At 44.5% G+C, this 17,618-nt stretch overlaps 1 protein-coding gene and 1 non-coding gene across 2 annotated transcripts in view; one reads left to right on the top strand and one right to left on the bottom strand.

Moving 5' to 3' along the window:
• LOC126425212 (uncharacterized) overlaps positions 1–17,618 on the top strand; it is a 194,479-nt gene that overhangs the window by 24,886 nt on the left and 151,975 nt on the right. The window lies entirely within an intron of this gene.
• On the bottom strand, positions 2,031–2,104 carry Trnat-ugu (transfer RNA threonine (anticodon UGU)). Its single transcript has one exon. It is a non-coding gene; the product is annotated as a tRNA-Thr (tRNA).

The following is a 17,618-nucleotide window of genomic DNA, read 5'->3' as shown; positions in this document are numbered from 1 at the left end:
CGATTTGACGCATTGATATTCGCGCTGTGACGTCACTGTCGAAATGCAATTGAATAGCATTTAAATTAACTCTCGCATTTTTTTTAATTCAAGTAATTGTTTCTTTTAAAGTCACGATACTCTGCCAGTAGGCGTCTTTCTCGTCTCTCACAATTGCATCAGAAGTCTTTCGTCCCCCTCCCCAGTTCTCTTGTCCCCGTTGCAGATAGCTTCTTTCCAAACTTGAAATTTCTGCAGTTTTCTCAAGACAGTAATATACACTTCAAGTCACTCACTTACCAAACATAGAAAAGCAACATAATTTTTATTTGTGAGTTTACTCATTTCAATTCCTAATCCGATGTGGAATATTTCAAAATATGCACCGATGTCCTGAGGGCGCTACTAACAACGCTATCTCTTAGTAGCACAAGAAACTGCTTGCATAAATATTGTCATTTCTGACTGAGCACTTTAGTTATTTCAAAAGTTGAACTATACTGAAAAGCAGACAGTGCGGTAACAAGAAACAAAGTATATGGAATATTTAGTGTATTTGTACGAGAGCTGTACCAGTTAGGCATTTCTTTTTTTGTAACAACTTTCGGAGTAGTACTCTGGCAGCCTGTTTCCTAGTCGCGATGGCGTGTGATCGCTCTCCTGTTGTGAACCTTCTGAGATGATGGCGCGTAAGGTAGAACACTTATAAAGTGACTTTGTGCTGAGATACTACGAAACGAGTTTTTCTGCCACTGCACAGCGACGTCACAGCAGCAATCCAGTTAATGATAACAGCTGGTAAAGTGCAGGTCCTCACTAACGTTTTAGGTCCATATTCTGAACACAAAGCGTATTTATTTAACTATTTTGACAACTATTTTCACAACACTTCATTACGAGTTTTTGACACTGCCGTTTCTGTCATCGCAGTAAATTATTCAGTGTACTAAGTGGGCTATATTTATCAGTATGAGTATTATATTGCGTAGTCCAGGAATAGTCTTTTAATGTGAGTGCAGTATATTGTGGATAATTATGGCGATTATTACTTTACTAGATTATTACGTGATTCAGTGATGTATTGTATGCATCGTTAGCTACTCAATGTCTACCTTCCATTTGTCATATCTCGATTGTTTCATTCTAATTAGTGGTCGTCAGTACGTGTACATAAAAGTAGGTTAATATTATCGCGCGTATTGAAGTCGTCTGATAAATTCACGGTCACATATTCAATGAATTAACATCTCAGTGTAGTAATATCCCAATGGCCGCTTCACAGTTTCCATTTGAGTTTACGAAGAATGTCCGTAATAGTCGCGTCTTCATCGAATATATCGGCAACAAATCTAGCAGCACGCCCCAGATTTGCTTCGATATCTTCTTTTAATCCGATCCAAAACATTCAAGAATTACTTAAGAATGGATCGCACTAGTGTTCTGTATGCGATCGCTTTTATACATGAGCTACAGTTTCCCAAGATTCTGCGTTCCATTTCATGTCGCTTGGAAACATTTCGCCTTTTTAATCGAAATGACCGATGTAGCACTGTATTCGAACATTATAGGTTGCTTTTCCTACTTCTCTGTATAAACTTAATTTTACCCACAGTTAGCGGAAGCAAACTTCAGTCGCAGCATCTATTCACGCCATTCACTATCCCCAAACAGTCACTCAACGACGATACTTTCATCAGAAAACAACCGCAGGTTGCTGCTCACCCTATCTGTCAAATAATTTAAGTATGTACAGAACAAGACTGAACCTAACACACTTTGCTGTGCAGTTTCTCACCGTGCCTCTGCCCCTTGTATAGACTCGCCATCCAGGAAAACGTAGTGAGTTCTATTACTTAGAAACGTTTTGATCCACTCACGTATGTGCTTATCTTTTTCAACAGTCTGCATTGTATATACTAAGATGGTATCTGTTCTTTCGGACAGATACCATAGGTCACCACGCAGCTCGTTAGAATGAAATTACAGTGAAATGAACACCCTTAGCTGCTTACAGGCGTTGACATACGTCAACGGGGACAGATGAAAATGTGTGCCCCGACCGGGACTCGAACCCGGGATCTCCTGCTTACATGGCAGACGCTCTATCCATCTGAGCCACCGAGGACACAGAGGATAGCGCGACTGCAGGGATTTATCTCTGGCACGCCTCCCGCGAAACCCACATTCTCAACGTATTGTCCCGCACTACATTCGTAGTGCCCCCGCCCATTATACTCATTACTCAACGTATGTCAACGCTGGCCCTGCCTCCCATTTGCGTTCATGTCTATTCTGTGTTTTTTAATTTTTAACGCTATGTCTGAAGTCAGCGCCATCGGCCTTGCCGCAGTGGTAACACCGGTTCCCGTGAGATCACCGAAGTTAGGCGATGTCGGGCTGGGGTAGCACTTGGATGGGTGACCACCAGTCCGCCGAGCGCTGTTGGCAAGCGGGGTGCACTCAGCCCTTGTGAGGCAAACTGAGGAGCTACTTGATTGAGAAGTAGCGGCTCCATTCTCGGAAACTGACATACGGCCGGGAGAGTGGTGTGCTGACCACATGCCTCTCCATATTCGCACCCAGTGACGCCTGTGGGCTGAGGATGACACGGCGGCCGGTCGGTACCGTTGGGCCTTCGTGGCCTGTTCGGGAGGAGTTTGGTTTAGTTTTCTGAAGTCAGTAACTAGTGGGCACTACCTTTGGCAGCTAATAAATATGTCGTTTTCCATGACCAGAATACCATAACTAGAGTGACTGTTACGTCTGAAGTTACAAGCTGGGTGTGAGCCTTGTACCATCATTCTTTCTTTCTTTCTTTTGCTTGTGCCTTTTTCCTACAATGACGCAGGGTCGGCATGGTTAATCGGATTTGGCAAGGTTAATTTAAGAGGTGGCTGGATGCCCTTCCTGCCGCCACCCCGTACCCCCCAGAATAGAATTCGTGTACCCCAACTGTCTGTGACTAGTGTAATCCAAGGAAGAGTGCGAATGTGTTCAGATGTCTGCGAGCCGTGTATCTGAGGCGGGACGTGGGGACTAGCCCGGTATTCACCTAGCGCGATGTGGAAAACCGCCTACAAACCACATCCAGGCTGACTGGCACACCGGCCTCCGTCGTTAAGCCGCCGGGCAGATTCAATCTGGGGCCGGCGCGCCTACCCGAGTCCAAGAAGCAGCGCATTAGCGCTCTCGGCTAACCTGGCGGGTGGTGTGAGCCTTGTGCCATGCCCCACGCCAAATCATTTGCCACGTGTTTCTGATGGGCGTTCTGCCTTTGAGATCAGGCCTCAATGGTCAAAACTGAATATTGCAGTCGGTAGAAGTGTTTAGTGATCAATCGATGGCAGATTGGCTCTAGCAACACTCTTCTGAGTTTAAACATTTTCCATGGCCACCAAACTCTGCAGACATGAACACTATTGAGCATAAAAAAAGCTGTGAGGACGGGGCGTGAGACGTGTTTGGGTAGCTCAGTTGGTAGAGCACTTGCCTGCGAAAGGAAAAGGTCCCGAGTTCCAGTTTCGGTCCGGCACACAGTTTTAATCTGCCAGGAAGTTTCATATCAGCGCACACTCTGCTGTAGAGTGAGAATTTCATTCTATTATTGAGCATATCTCGGATGCCTTGCAACACCCCCTCGTACTCTTACGAATGTATGGACAGCCCTGCAGGATTGATGGTGTCAATTCCCTCCAGCAGTATTTCAGACATTAGTGGGGTCTGTGCCAAGTCGGGTCGCGGCACTTCTGCGTGCTCGCGTGGGCCCTACACGATATTAACCTGGTGCATAAGTTTGGCTCTTCAGCGTGTATATATGTAAATTTTTTAAAGAAAAATGCAACTATTATCTTTGTTTTCCATCTCAAGAGTGGACTGTAACATCGAACTTTTTCCTCTTATATATATATACAGGGTGTTTCAAAAATGACCGGTATATTTGAAATGGCAATAAAAACTACACGAGCAGCGATAGAAATACACCGTTTGTTGCAATATGCTTGGGACAACAGTACATTTTCAGGCAGACAAACTTTCGAAATTACAGTAGTTACAATTTTCAACAACAGATGCCCCTGGAAGTGATGTGAAAGATATAGAAGACAACGCAGTCTGTGGGTGCGCCATTCTGTACGTCGTCTTTCTGCTGTAAGCGTGTGCTGTTCACAACGTGCAAGTGTGCTGTAGACAACATGGTTTATTCCTTAATACAGAGGATTTTTCTGGTGTTGGAATTCCACCACCTAGAACACAGTGTTGTTGCAACAAGACGAAGTTTTCAACGGAGGTTTAATGTAACCAAAGGACCGAAAAGCGATACAATAAAGGATCTGTTTGAAAAATTTCAACGGACTGGGAACGTGACGGATGAACTTGCTGGAAAGGTAGGGTGACCGCGTACGGCAACCACAGAGGGCAACGCGCAGCTAGTGCAGCAGGTGATCCAGCAGCGGCCTCGGGTTTCCGTTCGCTGTGTTGCAGCTGCGGTCCAAATGGCGGTCCAAATACGTCCACGTATCGTCTCATGCGCCAGAGTTTACACCTCTATCCATACAAAATTCAAACACGGCAACCCCTCAGCGCCGCTACAATTGCTGCACGGGAGACATTCGCTAACGATATAGTGCACAGGATTGATGATGGCGATATGCATGTGGGCAGCATTTGGTTTACTGACGAAGCTTATTTTTACCTGGACGGCTTCGTCAATAAACAGAACTGGCGCATATGGGGAACCGAAAAGCCCCATGTTGCAGTCCCATCGTCCCTGCATCCTCAAAAAGTACTGGTCTGGGCCGCCATTTCTTCCAAAGGAATCATTGGCCCATTTTTCAGATCCGAAGCGATTACTGCATCACGCTATCTGGACATTCTTCGTGAATTTGTGGCGGTACAAACTGCCTTAGACGACACTGCGAACACCTCGTGGTTTATGCAAGATGGTGCCCGGCCACATCGCATGGCCGACGTCTTTAATTTCCTGAATGAATATTTCGATGATCGTGTGATTGCTTTGGGCTATCCGAAACATACAGGAGGCGGCGTGGATTGGCCTCCCTATTCGCCAGACATGAACCGCTGTGACTTCTTTCTGTGGGGACACATGAAAGACCAGGTGTACCGCCAGAATCCAGAAACAATTGAACAGCTGAAGCAGTACATCTCATCTACATCTACATCTATACTCCGCGAGCCACCTTACGGTGTGTGGCGGAGGGTACTTATTGTACCACTATCTGATCCCCCCTTCCCTGTTCCATTCACGAATTGTGCGTGGAAAGAACGATGCTTGTAAGTCTCCGTATTTGCTCTAATTTCTCGGATCTTTTCGTTGTGATCATTACGCGAGATATATGTGGGCGGTAGTAATATGTTGCCCATCTCTTCCCGGAATGTGCTCTCTCGTAATTTCGATAATAAACCTCTCCGTATTGCGTAACGCCTTTCTTGAAGTGTCCGCCACTGGAGCTTGTTCAGCATCTCCGTAACGCTCTCGCGCTGACTAAATGTCCCCATGACGAATCGCGCTGCTTTTCGCTGGATCATGTCTATCTCTTCTATTAATCCAACCTGGTAAGGGTCCCATACTGATGAGCAATACTCAAGAATCGGACGAACAAGCGTTTTGTAAGCTACTTCTTTCGTCGATGAGTCACATTTTCTTAGAATTCTTCCTATGAATCTCAACCTGGCGCCTGCTTTTCCCACTATTTGTTTTATGTGATCATTCCACTTCAGATCGCTCCGGATAGTAACTCCTAAGTATTTTACGGTCGTTACCGCTTCCAATGATTCACCACCTATGGCATAATCGTACTGGAATGGATTTCTGCCCCTATGTATGCGCATTATATTACATTTATCTACGTTTAGGGAAAGCTGCCAGCTGTCGCACCATGCATTAATCCTCTGCAGGTCCTCCTGGAGTACGTACGAGTCTTCTGATGTTGCTACTTTCTTGTAGACAACCGTGTCATCTGCAAATAGCCTCACGGAGCTACCGATGTTGTCAACTAAGTCATTTATGTATATTGTAAACAATAAAGGTCCTATCACGCTTCCCTGCGGTACTCCCGAAATTATCTCTACATCTGCAGATTTTGAACCGTTAAGAATGACATGTTGTGTTCTTTCTTCTAGGAAATCCTGAATCCAATCACAAACCTGGTCCGATATTCCGTAAGCTCGTATTTTTTTCACTAAACGTAAGTGCGGAACCGTATCAAATGCCTTCCTGAAGTCCAGGAATACGGCATCAATCTGCTCGCTAGTGTCTACGGCACTGTGAATTTCTTGGGCAAATAGGGCGAGCTGAGTTTCACATGATCTCTGTTTGCGGAATCCATGTTGGTTATGATGAAGGAGATTTGTATTATCTAAGAACGTCATAATACGAGAACACAAAACATGTTCCATTATTCTACAACAGATTGACGTAAGCGAAATAGGCCTATAATTATTCGCATCTGATTTATGACCCTTCTTGAAAATGGGAACGACCTGCGCTTTCTTCCAGTCGCTAGGTACTGCATGTGAAGCCATTCCGCCAGACACGTTGTCAAAGGTTTCGGGTAATTTCATTCAGAGACTACGCCATATTATTGCTACGCATGGTGGATATGTGGAAAATATCGTACTATAGAGTTTCCCAGACCGCAGCGCCATCTGTTGTTGAAAATTGTAACTACTGTAATTTCGAAAGTTTGTCTGCCTGAAAATGTACTGTTGTCCCAAGCATATTGCAACAAACGGTGTATTTCTATCGCTGCTCGTTTAGTTTTTATTGCCGTTTCAAATATACCGGTCATTTTTGAAACACCCTGTATATATAACCATACTGACTGCTAAGCGATCGGTCAGTAAACCAGTAAAATGGAAAAGAGTAATTGTCGTGCCCAGCAGTTACGTATGTAGTGTGAATGCTGCGAGTCCTTGGAAACCCGACAGCAGACTGAGGTGACGAGTTTTCCTTTAAATGGACGGAGTGGAGACTACCGAATCGATTCTCCGAGCATACGATGATGGCGAGTTCGAACATGACGTCGTAGGATCTACTGGCGCGTTTAAAGCGAGTATACTGAAGAACAGTATACAATCCGTCGGCTTTGCCTATTGACGCCAGATGTTACCAGAGATGATTTAATGCACAGATTTAACAGCAAAAACCAATGTTGAGTAACAAAGGATGGTGGAAATATGTTCGTACACACATCATAAAAAGTTTTGCATCACCCCAGTTTTCCCAGAACTCCTGAAAATAGACCTTTGTTGTACTGTATCACAGACACAGACCCTTTGACTGTTCAGAGATGTCACTAAACCCGCCCAAAGTTGTAAACAACGATGCACGAGAAGCGCCTATTAGACGGAGGGATCCAACAGCCGATCAGTTCCAGTCATTCCGCCAGGAGGAAGGTACACGGCTCGTGTTGTCTGTAGTTCAACCTTGCCTAGACAGTCAATACCGAGGTTCGATCATTGTTACTTTGTGCCAGGAAAGGCTCTCAACAAGGGAAGTGCCCAGCCATGTCGGAGTGAACCAAAGCGTTGTTGTTCGGACATGGAGAAGATACAGAGAGACAGGAACTGTCCATGACATGCCACGCTCAGGCCGCCCAAGGGCTACTACTGCAGTGAATGACCGTTACCTACGGATTATGGCTCGGAGGAACCCTGACACCAACGCCTCCATGCTGAATAACGCATTTAGTGCAGCCACAGGACGTCGTGTTAAGACTCAAACTGTGCGCAATAGGCTGCATGATGCACAACTTCACTCCCGACGTCCATGGCGAAGTACAGCTTTGCAATCAAGACACCGTGCAGAGCGATACAGATGGGCCCAACAACATGCCGAATGGACCGTTCAGGATTGGCATCACATTCTCTTCACCGATGAGTGTCGCGTATGCCTCCAAACACACAGTCGTCGGAGACATGTTTGGAGGCAACCCGGTCAGGCTGAACGCCATAGATACACTGTCCAGCGAGTGTAGCAAGGTGGAGGTTCCCTGCTGTTTTGGGATTGCATTATGTGGAGCCGACGTACGCCGCTGGTTGTCATGGAAGACGCCGTAAGGGTTGTACGATACGTGAATGCCATCCTCCGACCGATAGTGCAACCATATCGGCAGCATATTGGCGAGGCATTCGTCTGCATGGACGACAATTCGCGCCTCCATCGTGTACGTCTTGTGAATGACTTCCTTCAGGATAACGACATCGCTCGCCTAGTGTGGTCAGCATGTTCTCCAGACATGAACCCTATCGGACATGCCTAGGATAGGTTGAACAGGGCTGTTTCTGGACGACGTAACCACTCTGAGGGATCTACACCGAATCACCGTTAAGGAGTGGGACAATCTGGTCAAACAGTGCCTTGATGAACTTGTGGATAGTATGCCACGACGAATACAGTCGTGCATCAACGCAAGAAGACGTGCTACTGGGTATTAGAGGTACCGGTGTGTGGAGCAATCTGAACCACCACGTCTGAAGGTCTCGCTGTATGGTGGTACAACATGCAATGTGTGGTTTTCATGAGCACTAAAAAGGGCTGAAATGATGTTTATGTTGATCTGTGTTCCAGTTTTGGTTCAAGTGGCTCTGAGCACTATGCGACTTAACTTCTGAGGTCATCAATCGCCAAGAACTTAGAACTAATTAAACCTAACTAACCTAAGGACATCACACACATCCATGCCCGAGGCAGGATTCGAACCTGCGACCGTAGCGGTCGCTTGGTTCCAGACTGTAGCGCCTAGAACCGCACGGCCACTCCGGCCGGCTGTTCCAGTTTTCTGTACAGCTTCAGGAACTCTCGGAACTGAGGCGATGCAAACCTTTCTTTTTATGTGTTTATTTTGAACATAATGTTAAGTGTATCGCTCCTTTGAGTCCTAGTATCCTATTCTTCAGTTGACGCATGTAGCTCAACTGAAGAATGGGATACTTGCACAAAAAAGAAAGAAAGAAAAGGGACAGAAGTAACATGTATAGGTTAACTGCAGTACGGGATACACATCAAACGAATGTCGAATTTTTCGCCTTTGCCAGCACTAGTATCCTATTCTTCAATTGATGTATATAGGTCAACTGAAGCATGGGATACAATTTTTTCTAATGTCGGTCTTTTCGCCTACTATAGTTTTAGTATCGACTGAAAAATATCGTAGTAAAACTAGTGTTAGCGAAGACGAAAAAAGCGACAACTATAAAATCTGTATTCCGTACTGAAGTTAAAGAAACCTGCTTCAAGTCTTCCATATAAATAGGAATAGATAAATCCAGACTTACAAACTAAAATCAAATTGTAACGATTGTCCACAATGAAAAGCAATTCCTCCAAAATATCTCAAACTGACTGAGAATGAAAATAAGCACCTAATGAATTGGAACGAAGAAATGATTTGAATTAATGAGTACACTATGAAGTCGTTGATCAACGCCGACGGGTTGTATCGCATTCTTCAAATTGACCCTAAGTTTGGTGCACGACACGAACTTCTGCCTGGCTGCCAATAATGAACGCTGTGAAATAATGCAAACGCTCAAGTCGATTGTGTTGCTGTTAGAATCTAGCCAGAGTGAAACGCCAAACAGAGTCCAAGGTCGCAGCGTAGGTCATCCACCAGAGGGGCGTATACGTTGTAAGCATGTAGAGTGCAGGCGACTCTGGCCTTCTGTCGCGATGACGTCATGCTTTATCCCAGTCGCGATGACGTCAGCTTTATCCCACTCTGGAGACCCAACCAGCGCGACACGTGAAGTGACAAAGAGGCGCACGCCTCTGGCCCGCTGCTGTGTGTTCGCTGCGTGCTGCGCATACACTCAGGTGACAAAAGGCTGGGACAGCGATACGCACGTATAGATATGTAAGTAGTATCGGGTATACGAGGTATAAAAGGGCAGTGCATTGGCGGAGCTGTCATTCGTACTCAGCTGGTTCATGTGAAAAGGTGATTATGGCCACTTTGATCGCAGAGTGGTAGTTGGAGTTAGACGTGTGGGGCATTCCATTTCGGAAATCGTTAGGGAGTTCAATATTCCGAGATCCAGTGTGTCAAGAGTGCCGAGAATACCATATTTCAGTCATTACCACTCATCACCCCCCCCCCCCCCATGAACCACGGACCTTGCCGTTGGTGGGGAGGCTTGCGTGCCTCAGGGGGGCAGCAGCCTTTTCAGTAGTTGCAGGGGCAACAGTCTGGATGATTGGCTGATCTGGCCTTGCAACACTAAGCAAAACGACCTTGCTGTGCTGGTACTGCGAACGGCTGAAAGCAAGGGGAAACTACAGTCGTAATTTTTCCTGAGGGCATGCAGCTTTACTGTATGGTTAAATGATGATGGTGTTCTCTTGGGTAAAATATTCCGGAGGTAAAATTCGAAACTCCGGGCAGGGACTACTCAGGAGGAAGTCGTAATCAGGAGAAAGAAAACTTGCGTTTTACGGATTGGAGCGTGGAATGTCAGATCCCTTAATCGGGCAGGTAGGTTAGAAAAATTAAAAAGGAAAGTGGACAGGTTAAAGTTACATATAGTGGGAATTAGTGAAGTTCGGTTGCAGGAGGAACAAAACCTCTGGTCACGTGAAAAGGGTTATAAATAGAAAATCAAATAGGGGTAATGTAGGAGTAGGTTTGATAATGAATAGGAAAATAGGAATGCGGGTTCGCTACTACAAACAGAGTAGTGAACGCAAGAAAGATACGAAGCCCACACCTACCACAGTAGTACAAGTTTATATGCCAACTAGCTCCGCAGATGACGAACAGAGTGATGAAATGTTTGATGTGAGAAAATAAATTATTCAGATAGTGAAGGGAGACGAAAATTTAATAGTCATAGGTGACTGGAATTCGACAGTAGGAAAAGGGAGAGAAGGAAACGTAGTAGGTGAATATGGATTGGGGATAAGAAATGAAAGAGGAAGCCGCCTGGCAGAATTTTGCACAGAGTATAACTTAATCATTGCTAACACTTGGTTCAAGAATCATGAAAGAAGGTTGTATACATGGAAGATCCTGGAGATACTAGAAGGAATCAGATATATTATACAATTATAAGACAGAGATTCAGGAACCAGGTTCTAAACTGTATACATTTCCAGGGGCAGATGTGGACTCTGACCACAAGCTATTAGTTATGAACTGTAGATTAAAACTGAAGAAACTACAAAAATGTGGGAATTTAAAGAGATGGGACATGGATAAACTGAAAGAACCAGAGGTTGTAGAGAGCTTCAGGGAGATCATAAGGGAACGATTGACAAGAATGGGGAAAAGAAATACAGTAGAAGAAGAATGGGTACCTTTGGGAGACAAAATAGTGAAGGTAGCAGAGGATCAAGTAGGTAAAAAGACGAGGGCTAGTAGAAATCCTTGGGTAACAGAAGAGATATTGAATTTAATTGATGAATGGAGAAAATATAAAACTGCAGTAAATGAATCAGGCAAAAAGGAATGCAAACGTCTCAAAAATGAGATCGACAGGAAGTGCAAAATGGCTAAGCAGGGATGGCTAGAGGACAAATGTAAGGATGTAGAGGCACATATTACTAGGTGTAAGATAGATACTACGTACAGGAAAATTAAAGAGACCTTTGGAGAAAAGAGAACCACATGCATGAATATCAAGAGCTCAGATGGAAACCCAGTTCTAAACAAAGAAGGGAAAGCAGAAAAGGTGGAAGGCGTATATAGAGGGTCTATACAAGGACGATTTTCTTGAGGACAATATTATAGAAATGGAAGAGAATGTAGATGAAGATGAATTGGGAGATATGATACTGCTAAAGAGTTTGACAGAGGACTGAATGACCTGATTCGAAACAAGGCCCCGGGAGTAGACAACATACCATTAGAACTACTGACAGCCTTGGGACAGCCAAGCCTAACAAAACTCTACCATCTGGTGAGCAAGATGTATGAGAAAGGCGAAATACCCTCAGACTTCAAGAAGAATATAATAATTTCAATCCCAAAGAAAGCAGGTGTTGACAGATGTGAGACAGGATTGTAGCCTGACCCCAATGTTATTCAGTCTGTATATTGAGCAAACAGTAAAGGAAATAAAAGAAAAATTCGGAGCTGGAATTAAAATCGATGGAGAAGAAATAAAAACCTTGAGGTTCGCCGATGACATTGTAATTCTGTCAGAGACAGCAAAGGACTTGGAAGAGCAGTTTAACGGAATGGACAGTGCCTTGAAAAGAAAATATAAGGTGAACATCAACAAAAGCAAAACGAGGATAATGAAATGTAGTCGAATGAAATCGGGTGATGCTGCGAAAATTAGATTAGGAAATGAGACGCTTAAAGTAGTAAACGAGTTTTGCTATTTGGGGAGAAAAATAACTGATGATGGTCGATGTAGAGAGGATATAAAATGTAGACTGGCAATGGCAAGAAAAGCGTTTCTGCAGAAGAGAAATTTGTTAACATCGAGTATAGATTTAAGTGTCAGGAAGTCGTTTCCGAAAGCATTTGTATGGAGTGTAGCCATGTATAGAAGTGAAACGTGGACGATATGTGGTGCTACAGTAGAATGCTGAAGATTAGATGGGTAGATCACATAACTAATGAGGAGGTATTGAATAGAATTGGAGAGAAGAGAAATTTGTGGCACAACTTGACTAGAAGAAGGGATCGGTTGGTAGGGCATATTCTGAGGCATCAAGGGATCACCAATTTAGTATTGGAGGGCAGCGTGGAGGGTAAAAATTGTAGAGGGAGACCAAGAGATGAATACACTAAGCAGATTCAGAAGGATGTAGGCTACAGTAGGTACTGGGAGATGAAGAAGCTTGCACAGGATAGAGTAGCATGGAGAGTGCATCAAACCAGTCTCTGAACTGAAGACCACAACAACAACAAAACCTCTCATCACGGGCAACGCATTTTTAAGCCGTGTGAACCATTCCTAACATCGAGTACGGCTTAAGCACTCATCACCGTAGGCTTTCTGCATCATCTGGCGTGTCTCTGTAAAGGTTTTCTTGAGTTTTACTCAAAATTTAATGCAGACACGTTGCCGCTCTAACTCTGCCATAGCAGAATTTGCAAACTGTGCGACAGAACGTTCTGCTCAATACAGCACTGAACGATAACTAACAAACATACAACAATGAAACTTCCGGCAGTTACACATTAAGCAAAGTCGTTTGCAGTGATGCCAACCGCATTTCGCTCCAACACACTATTGGCGCGAAATTACGAATGTTCCAAAATTTTGTGAACAGACTTCGTATATAATGTACAAGATCGTTAAGGTGGACGGAGAGAGCAGTAATGGTGTCATTATGGAATCCTGTGGAGAATTCATTGTAATTTTCCAATTGAAGATGATGTGCCATTCTTGCATGATATTATGATGTTTGTTGTGCAGTTTTGGACTACATTTTGATATACAGCTGCGGTGAACAGAAATATTCATCTCAAATAGGCAATTTCGACGTCTTTTGGAAACAATGAGAGCGGACCATCACTCTACATTAGGATCAGTTGTAGGATATCATTCTAGCGGTTGGACTCATAGACTGCAACTTCTGAAGCCAGCCCCGTTAATCAGGAGAGGAATTGCTACCAAGATTAACAGGCGGCTACTGCACTGTACCGAATCATGCATTGCTAGTAACTCTAGGAGTAAGCCCATTAGACTTGGAAATCGGGAAAGGGGAAGCTCTTCATTGGTTGAGGAAAGGCAGTCAGATCGTAGTACGAAGGATACTTGGAACTGAGTACAATACGAAAACATTATTACAAACTCGCAAGTTGCAATCTTCCAAAGGTTTTAATGACGTTAGCCTCAGTTGGGCATTGAAATGTATCAATGGTAACAAGGTGAACATATGTCCAGTGACATAAGTGCCAACACCGTGTTTCTTGAGGAGGCCGAAAGGCACGCGTTTAAACTCACGCAGGCTGGCGTGAGGTCTGAAACAGGATACGTAATGAATGCTATAAAGAAAAGTACGTAGCTGCTGGAATACTTAACTTTAATCCACAATTGGTGTACATCGCTCTTGTACAGATATAATCTCCATTTCAATATACTTGGTGATGGCGCCTTGCTAGGTCGTAGCAAATGACTTAGCTGAAGGCTATGCTAACTATCTTCTCGGCAAATGAGAGCGTATTTGTCAGTGTAGCGTCGCTAGCAAAGTCGGCTGTACAACTGTGGCGAGTGCTAGTAAGTCTCTCGAGACCTGCCGTGTGGCGGCGCTCGGTCTGCAATTACTGACAGTGGCGACACGCGGGTCCGTCGTATACTAGCGGACCGCGGCCGATTTAAAAGGCTACCACCTAGCAAGTGTGGTGTCTGGCGGTGACACCACATCCAGGACTAGGGTTCAGTCCCGGTGGAGGTTAGAGTCCTTCCTCGGGCATGGGCATGTGTGTTTGTCCTTAGGATAATTTAGGTTAAGTAGTGTGTAAGCTTAGGGACAGATGACCTTAGCAGTTAAGTCCCATAAGATTTCACACACATTTTAACATTTTTTGACTAGGGTTCGAACACTGATTATCCGCTTTACGGGAGCTGTCGCCTCTACCCGTCGGCCATCCGAATACACGTCTTATCCAAATTCCCAGCCTGGTACTCACCACTGACTCTCACTCGCGGACCCTAACTCCAGTAAGAGATCGGGATGGCAAGCGTCACCTTACAGGACGATTTTTTCCACCGTGATAAACTCTAGGAATTGATCAATGAGAGGATACAGAAAAAAAGACCTAATGAACTTATGTCCTGAAATGGATGCTTTCAATACTAGAGACCGCTTATTCATGTGACAGATACTGCGGTCTATTAGCGGTGTACCACGAAGCCATAGTTACAGTATGCATGATTTCCTCGTAGAATGTAGCACTGTTCCTTGTAAGTCACAACCTCTTCTGCCATAGTTATTGGTAATGTTGTGTTCGATTCACTTCTCTTGCTGACTCACCTTGTAGTGGATGTGATACACTGTTGTACACAATGGTTCCATATTCAAATCGAGAGTTTGCAAGCATGGTGTTTGCTTATGGAAAGGCAAATGGCGACGGACTGCGGGCAGCAAGGTTGTATCGGGAGACCTATCCCCGCCTACAACAACCGCAACATTCAATGTTTGCAACAGTGTTTCGCCGTTTGTTTGAGGCAGGGTCGTTTCAAGAAGTAGGAAATCATGAAGGACGTACCCGAAATGTTCGGACACCAGACTTGGAGGAAAATGTGATTCACACTGTGGGATGCGACCGCTGTGTCAGTACCAGGCAGTTGGCCTGCCAGTACAGGGTAAGCCAGACGGCCGTGTGGAACATTCTCCATGACAATTGTTACCACCCTTATCACTTATAGCGTGTGCAGGGCTTACTAGCGACAGACTTTTAATGTCGGGAGCAGTTTTGCCACTGGTTTCTTCACCAGGCAACCACAGTTCCGAGATATGTGTCATTCATCCCATTCACAGATAAGGCCACCTTTACGCGAAGTGGTATCTTCAACCTTCATAACAGTTATCTGTGGGATAGGATGAGAATCCCCATGGTAGGATGACAGCGAATCATCAGCATCGGTGCAGCCAGAATGTGTGGGCCAGGATAACTGGCGACTGTATTTTTGGACCAGTCTTCTTTCCACGTCACATAACAGGCCGGAACTATTGGCGTTTCTTGCAGGTGACTTTGCGTCCCCTGTTGGAAGAAGTCCCATTGATGATTCAAAGGGTTATGCGGCTGGTATAAGATGATGCTCCAGCCCACTTCGCCGTTAATGTCCGGACGCATCTCAATCATGTCTTCCCTGGTCAACGGACTGGACGAGGGAGTCCAGTTTCATGGCCTCCTCGTCCATTGGATCTCAACCCGTGAGATTTCTGGTTATGGGGCCATCTCAAAGCTATCGTGTGTGCAGAGCTAATTCCATATGTGGAGACCTAGGAGCAGCGTATTCATGCTGCCTTTGACACCATTCGGGTGCACCCTGGCCAATGTGAACGTGTGAGACAGAACATGCTACGGTGCGTACACGTATGCGTTGAGGCATATGGAAACCATTTTCAGCACATACTGTAACTGTGCCTGCATGATACAGTGCGTATTAGACCGCAGTCTCTGCCACATGAATAAATGGTATCTTGCATGGAAACCATACGTTTCCGGACATAAGTTCATTAAACCTTTTTTTGTTCCGTATCCTCTCATCGATCAGTCCCTAGAGTTTCTACACGATGGAGAAAGTCACCCTGTATATACGAGGCTTGTGAGAAAAGTACCGAGACTAATTTCTTTATCTACCAAATTGTTTACTTTCTTCAAACAATAATATTGTGCGCTTCAAAGTAGTTCCCTTAGGCAGCTATACACCAGTGAAGTCGTAGCAGTGCTGAAAGGCTTCAACTTGTAGGACCTCTAACACGTCGGCCACATTCTTTTGAACGTTCTCCAGAATCCCAAAATGACGTCATTTTAAGACATTTTTTTCAATTTTCGGAAAGGAAAAGAGTTACGAAGGCGGTGATTAGGTGAAAAAAAAAAAGGGGGGGCGGACTGTGGAACAAAAGGAATGCCTCATGAAGTAAAAAATTCGGTGATGTAAGTAGCCGCGTGACTTAGGGCGTTATCGTGATGCAGCATCCACTTGTCCACAATGTCCGATCTCATTAGATTCACCCTTTCCTGAACATTTCAAGCGTATCCTTGTAAAACAGTTGGTTGACAGTTTGTCTTGGTGGAGCAAATACTGTATGCGCGGACCCCGTACTGTGGAAAAAGCAAATCAACATTGATTTGATTTTCGATTTACTCATTCGAACTTTTTCCGGTCGAGGAGACGTCTCAGTATGCCACTTCTCACGTTGCCGCTTTGTCTAAGGATCGTACTCAAAAATACAGGATTCATCACCTGTGATCACACGACCGAGCCATTCGTGGTCATCGGAAATCTTGTCAAGAAGAACACCTTGCTTAGTCGGTGGTCAACAGCATGTACAAATTTTTAAAAATGCGCAACACTGTGCTGTCGGTAAAATTATTATTTTATTTTGCTACCGGTTCGGTTCTGAACCATCATCAACGGCAGGAAAACTATCACAGATGTATCTGCTTTAAAATAAGTTATCACAGGAAACCATAATTGCCAAGGTAATGTAAAATCGAAAATTGTAACAGGTTAAAATTATTTTTGTCTTGTTACAGTTTCCGATCTTATACTATCTTGGCAATTATGGTTTCCTGTGATAACTTATTTTAAAGCATACATGAGTATTGCTACATCTGTGACAATTTTCCTGCCGTTGATGATGGTACAGAAACAAAATAAAATAACATTATTACACACAGCACAGTATTATGCATTTCTTAAAAACCTCTCTACAATATCAACCCACACGTTTCCTCGATTGTCCTTCTGCTCAGTTGTAAGGTTCTTCGGCACCATTTTGCACAAACCTTTCGCATGTGCAAATCTTCGGTCAAAATTTGATGTACGTGGAAGTGTTTACTGCCAATCGTCAGTTTGATCTCACAAGGGCACGCACACGTTCGACGCTTTCCTCGAATTTTTAAGTAGAGGGTTTCCCTGAACGAGGTTCATCTTCAGTGTGGTCTCGGACGTCCAAAAATGATTTGTGTCGTCAAAAGCCTTGCGTTCTTGAA

Source organism: Schistocerca serialis, chromosome 10 (genome assembly GCF_023864345.2).
Source record: "Schistocerca serialis cubense isolate TAMUIC-IGC-003099 chromosome 10, iqSchSeri2.2, whole genome shotgun sequence".
In the NCBI taxonomy this organism is placed as follows: Eukaryota; Metazoa; Arthropoda; class Insecta; order Orthoptera; family Acrididae; genus Schistocerca; species Schistocerca serialis.
Note: the sequence above shows the minus strand (reverse complement) of the source record. Positions and strands in the feature narration are given on the sequence as shown.